This window comes from Aplidium turbinatum, chromosome 18, assembly GCF_918807975.1.
Source record: "Aplidium turbinatum chromosome 18, kaAplTurb1.1, whole genome shotgun sequence".
Classification (NCBI taxonomy): Eukaryota; Metazoa; Chordata; class Ascidiacea; order Aplousobranchia; family Polyclinidae; genus Aplidium; species Aplidium turbinatum.
In genome coordinates, this window is record NC_137489.1 from 1,932,230 (window position 1) to 1,938,318 (window position 6,089).

Below are 6,089 nucleotides of genomic sequence, written 5' to 3' on the forward strand. Positions count from 1 at the left end.
GATGGAGTGGTTTAAGTATTTTCTTTGCGTTTCTTAGGTCACTTTTTAAATAAAATTATGGAAACTCTGGATGCCAATGCAGTCACATAGTAGGCCTATAAACTATGCGGTACGAAGTTCATCAATCATCAATCATTTTATTTTTCGTCATTAACGCGTCCGGGACGAAAAAGATACTAACTACAAAAATCGATATAAACCTACCAGCACGTTAACGAACGGGAAAAGGTGGCAAAACCTTGAAAGGTTTAAAACGTGCCTGAATGAAAAATTATGTAGTAGGCTATATATCGGTAGTTAGCACGGCCACAAAACCCAAAAAACAAATAGCAAAAAATAAAACAAAAACAGAGAGAAGCACACATGTAATAATGAATGACAGCCTAATGAAAAGTGTTGTGGATTGAATTTGCCAGTTCCAATATTGATGTGGATGAGCAGTCATAATAATAATAATAATAATTGTAGGATGAAGAAAGAAAACCGGACATAAAAGAAACCCATCCTCAGGCAAAAGCCCGTTTCAATGTGGCCCAGGAGAGCAGGTGTTGAGCTCTTTCTATGGTTAGACTGCACATCACACAGTAGCCTAAGACGATTGAGGTTTGATATCCAGTTTAAGTTATTGTTTCTTGTCCTGGTGGGTGATGGAATGGATGAGCTGGTAGATGATGATGTCCTGATGGTGTTGAATTGAGATGGTGTTGTCAAATACCGTTGCGTTTGTTCGAATGGATCATGAGGTCTGCGTTGTAAATTGCGATGAACGAGCCGCGTGGGCAAGTCAAGAGGTTTGCATGTCATCTGCAGACAACAAACCTGTTTGAAATCAAAGTGACAATCCAGTGCCAAACAAATTGAAAGTATTTGAATCAAAAATGAAGTGCTCAGGTTAATGATGAAGATGAAGTTCATAAACGATGTATTTCATTACAGATTGAATTTCTCTTCTATTAAAGTAGCTCTGTAAGCGTGGAGTCAAATAAAAAAGGTCCTGTTGAATACGATCACTGCAGGCAACTTAAAGTATAGGACTGTAAAAAGGCTTGATGAATTACAAGTGATGACGTTGCTTCTTTGCTTTTGCACCTGTTTGTTGGTACTTGGTTTGAATCCTTAGTCGTTCCATGCTTCTTCTTGTGACTTTGGAACTTTTCTCTTTGCTATTGGTGAGTTTGGTTTGCAACAGAAACTTTTGATTTTGCAATCCAAACTTGCAGTGGGAGTGTTACAGGATCAGACGCTTAGCTCAACAAAGATCATTATGCAGCTTTTCAGCCTAATTGAACTGGCTTGCGATTTGAATGGCAAATATTAAAATATGTCTAGAGCACAACTTCATGACAAAAACATTTTCATCAGAGATGTAGGTAGTAAGAAATACTTAGGGGGGCCAAAGCAGTTGTTGGGGGAGCACACATTTTAATATTTGAAATAAAAACTTTGTTTGAAAATTAAGGTACTGAATGCAGCCAAACATTTATGAAACGTCAATTATCATGTAAGACAATGTCATTTAAAACGTTGGAATAGCATTAAAAACCTGTTTTTTGGTGGGCAAGGTATAATTTTTGTAGAGCAACCCCCGTGGCTACATCCCTGGTTCAGAAATCAAGACATTAATCGTTTGCTTACTCGTTAATTTTTTTTACTCAGTGTAAACCGAATTTATTAATGAGCTTCGGACGTCCACAGTAAAGAAAACGTCAATGAAATAGCCCATTGTCTGAAAGGCGTGTTTCATTCAGTTGCTGAAGATTGCACGACTTTCTCATATGCCCAATTGTTCACGTAATGACGAAACTCTAACATTAAGTAATACTTGGTAACTTTATTGATGACGAAATAGTCAGCCACGATGCAGACGCCGATGGTTGAGACTTAGACACGATTCTCCACTAATAGTAAAATATTGAATAATTCTAAGTAATTATTAACCAGGTTATTAGTAGCCTATCTATGGTGAAATCAGCCTGATAAACAAGCTAATGTTTTCAAACAAACAGGCTGTGGGTAGTTTTTATAAACAACTTTAGATGTATTGCAGCTTAACTTGTTAGGCAATAAGCTGAGGATAATGTTTTCGTAATTTAAATACTAGAAGTGTTTAGATTGCTTGTGTGCTTGAAGTGTAAGCGCATTCTGCATCAAAATTCAAATAAAATTCAATTACGAAAGAATTCTGTCGGATAGGATGATTTATGGACAATGCTATAGCATAATTTTGCATAGCACACAAAATGACCTGGCGATTGGAAATCGGGAAGAGAAAAAGAAGGAAAAGCGAAAGTGGAAAGTTTGCATAAGAAAAACATTAATTCCCATAATCGACGCCATAGAGATGATAGAATTGGAAGAACAAGATACTTTTAGTTGTTGTTTGTCGTATCCAGGCTTACACCCGGTATTTGAAAATTTTGATTAGGCTAAGTGGACGGGAAGGCAAGAAAGCCAGTCTTCGTGTCCACCTTCAGGCATTCCTTTAAGTGTCTTGCCAAAGACACAGCCACATGTTCTTGAGCGGTGTCGAACCGGCGCCCTTTCGAACGTCGTTCCAGGGCTCTCACCACCCGGCAATACTTGTGGTGCAACGCAGCGTAAGAAAATTGTACGGATAGTTAAGGATCGGAAGAGCCAGTTGTAGATTTCACATCCAGTCAACTAACTGGCAACACAACGACGCTATCAATTTGTAGGAAGATTATACAACGTAAGAAAAAGAATCATGATATAATAGATAATCTTTTTATTGTTTATACCTTTTTCAGTTGATACTTCTTTGTGGGTTCTTCGGTTTGAGTTGGCCCATCAAATGGCAGGGAGGGAAATTTTGTTTGAAATCAATGTGCAGAAAATAAGTTATTTAGCGTTGTTCGCCATTCAACAAGTTTTTACCCACAAAAAAATGTAAATTTTTAAGAAATTTGCTGCCATTTTCACAAGAGGCGTCCATTCCATGCAACATGGCGTGACGCGACATCGGCACAGCTAAGTGCTCATAGCATTAATTCTGCCTTGCAGATAAATCAAACATAATAAAACACAGAACCGCAGAGAATTTTTTACAGCGATTAGCTTATTTTGTCTTAATGACAGAATTTTGCCAGCGGGAAAACGTGTTCTGTTGTAAACTTAAGAAAAAATACTTCGTGTAATTATTCGTAAAATAAATGCGATCCAGATCTTTATACAGTTGGTTGGCCTGCATACAGATAGAAAACTAATTTAGTTTTTAAAAAGAATAAGATGCAATGCTTCCTGAAATAGAATATTTTAGGCTCGTTTTAAATTGGTTTGTTTGTTTGAGAAAGAAATTTTCTACTAACGTAAGAAACTATTCGATGCATTCCTGCTTGAAAACCTGTGAAACCTGAAAGCATAGTTTTGTTTACAGAAAAGCTTTTGTAAAGTTGAGATTAGATTTTACAAATTTGTGGACTTTGGTTCGATAAAGTAAAATCTCTGGCAGACTTAATAACCTAAGCTTAACTTTGAGCAAAGTCTCTGTGCATACATGGATGTATGAGATTGGTAACAACAAAAGAAGAATCCAAAGTAAAAAGAAAATCTTCAAGGAATAAGTACACTAAAGCGGTCCCTTGTGGAACTCAAAGTAGGAATGAGGCGGATTATTATCCTCGTTGCCTTCCTTGGGTTAGCCCGTACCCAGAAAACAAAGCAAAGATATTATCAAGGTGATGTCACAATATGTGTTGCATTTCATATTATGTTAAAGTTATTAATTGGGCCATGAAACTGGACTAGTTCAACATTGATTCAATGTCTGCAAACGTTGAATTAATGACAATAAAAACTGAACTGCTCATTGATAAAAAGAGATTTTTTTTCCAAAGTTTACCTTAAACAATAAAATTTAGAAAATACTTATTGCGTGGAATTTTAATTGCACGAAGATTTTTTTGACAGTTTGAGTTTCATTTAGTCTCGTTCACAGTAACTTCCAAAATCGAGACAAGATTTTGTAACTTTAAAACATTTTCTTGCATCTTTTCAACGGTGACATAAAACCTAATGCTGAAATCGATTGCAAACAGATGAAGGTCTAAACATGGTCTTTGGGCGTCGGCTTCTCTATTGTGCACACAGATGCCAAATAACTTAAAAATAGAAACTTATATATAGCTCCCACGACAAGCGCCAACAAAGGTTGGCGAGGAACGAATGAGCTGCAAGGCTCAAGAAAAACTTCTCATGTCGGAAATTTATTGCAAAAGTATTTCTTAAATATTAATTAATGGAAACACATTTTCGCCGGCGTTCCAGACGTTTTGGAATGCTACCAAAGAAAGATTAATTTGAAAATATAGGTCGTTGTGCATTAAGCCTAAAAGCTACATTGGCCATCAGCCATAAATATCAACTATTAAGAAAATAGCCAGTAGAAGGTGATAGGACTGACTCTCTGCAGCAAGGCTGTTAAATTGAATGTAAAGTGCGAGATTAATGGACAATTCAAACTGTTATTAATCGTGGGAAAAATGTTGCCTCTTGCATGCAAATATTCTCTCAAATTACTTACCGGATGTTACCAAGCCATTTAAAATCGCTCCGTTTTAAGCTTTGCTCCTGATTAATTTGAGTGCTTTCTGAACAGATGGCTTTAAAAATTCAATGCTTGCAACAAAATTTCTATTCAATGTAACTTAAGTGTTGGATGTTCATAGTGATTTGCCAAAAAATGACATAAAAATTGAAACATTAGAAATGTTTTAATTAATTTCTTGGAATCAAAACCGTTTCTTAAAAATAACTTTGACATTTATAATTAGCTTAAAGTGTCACACAGATCCAAAATTTGACAAAAGCCACTAAAAATTGCAGACTGATAAATAATTACCCCATAAATAACAAACAACAAATTTTTATTGGTTTTGCAAATTTCCTGACGTCATGCTTTGTCCAGACACGTATTGCGCAAAACTGCCAAGGTTTAATTTTATAGCTTCTTTCCCAAAAATCTTACGTCTTAGACTCAGCGACACGAAAGCAGACAAAAAGTACATTTCGATGAAACTATGCGGCTAGCTCGAAATGTGTCTCAACACGTTTGTTATGTAATAATAACATTTTATTGCACAATAGAAAGCAATTAGTGTTTAGTCTTCAACAAGTTTTGAGACTCAGTGATGACAAACGTGAGTCATTTTTCATCTAGAAAAACCAGCTCTTCATACGTTGATTCAACCTTTGCAGGCGTTAAATCAATGTAAAAAGACTTATTTTCATAAGTGGGTGTCCTTTCGAAAAAATTCTGTTAAGTTTTGAACATTCAATTATCGATTAAAGTTTAGATTGCCACTTTGTATCATAATTACACAATCTTAGTGAGATGGGATCAAAATTAGACGAAATTACATGAGACTGTTGTACAATCAAATAACTGCAACTTGCACTTTAAAACAAGTTTTTGTTTGAAATAAAATGCTATGTTTCACAAAAAAGTACAATCGAAGTAAAATTAAGGTAGCAGGCTTTGCATCGAAACAAAAAACGTTACGAAATTTTTATGCATAACTATTATAAGCGGTAATAATTGGTTAATCATTCTGTTTTGAATGCAACTCCTACTGAAGAAAAAGCTTTTTATTCAAAAGGATAATAAACCAAACAGCCATATAGGATATAAAACCGCGTGTCATTTCATATACAGCACAGTAGAACTTTCTGCAGTGCTCGTTTAGCAAAACTGTTTGTATACTATATCTTAGTGGTGGTTTAAAGTTCGTTTTATTACAAAACCTCGAAACCCTTCAAACTGTTTGGTCAAGTTTTGTTGGGTCAATCATTGGTCAGTAGCAAATTTATTTAACTTTGAAATCTGAGTCTGTAGATCAATAAAATCTTGCCCTAACTATCACATTGATACTTTTAACAAGCTATGGTTGAGGCGCGGGTAATGTTGATTATATAATTGCTACTCTCGATGTATAATTGTTACTCTTTGAATTGTGTTTATCCTTTATAAGATTGGATTATCACCTTTCGATAGTTTCCTAATAATTGTAACCTCATTTCATCATAATAAATTACAATCGAACAAAATCAAGCAACAACATCGCAAATCTTAC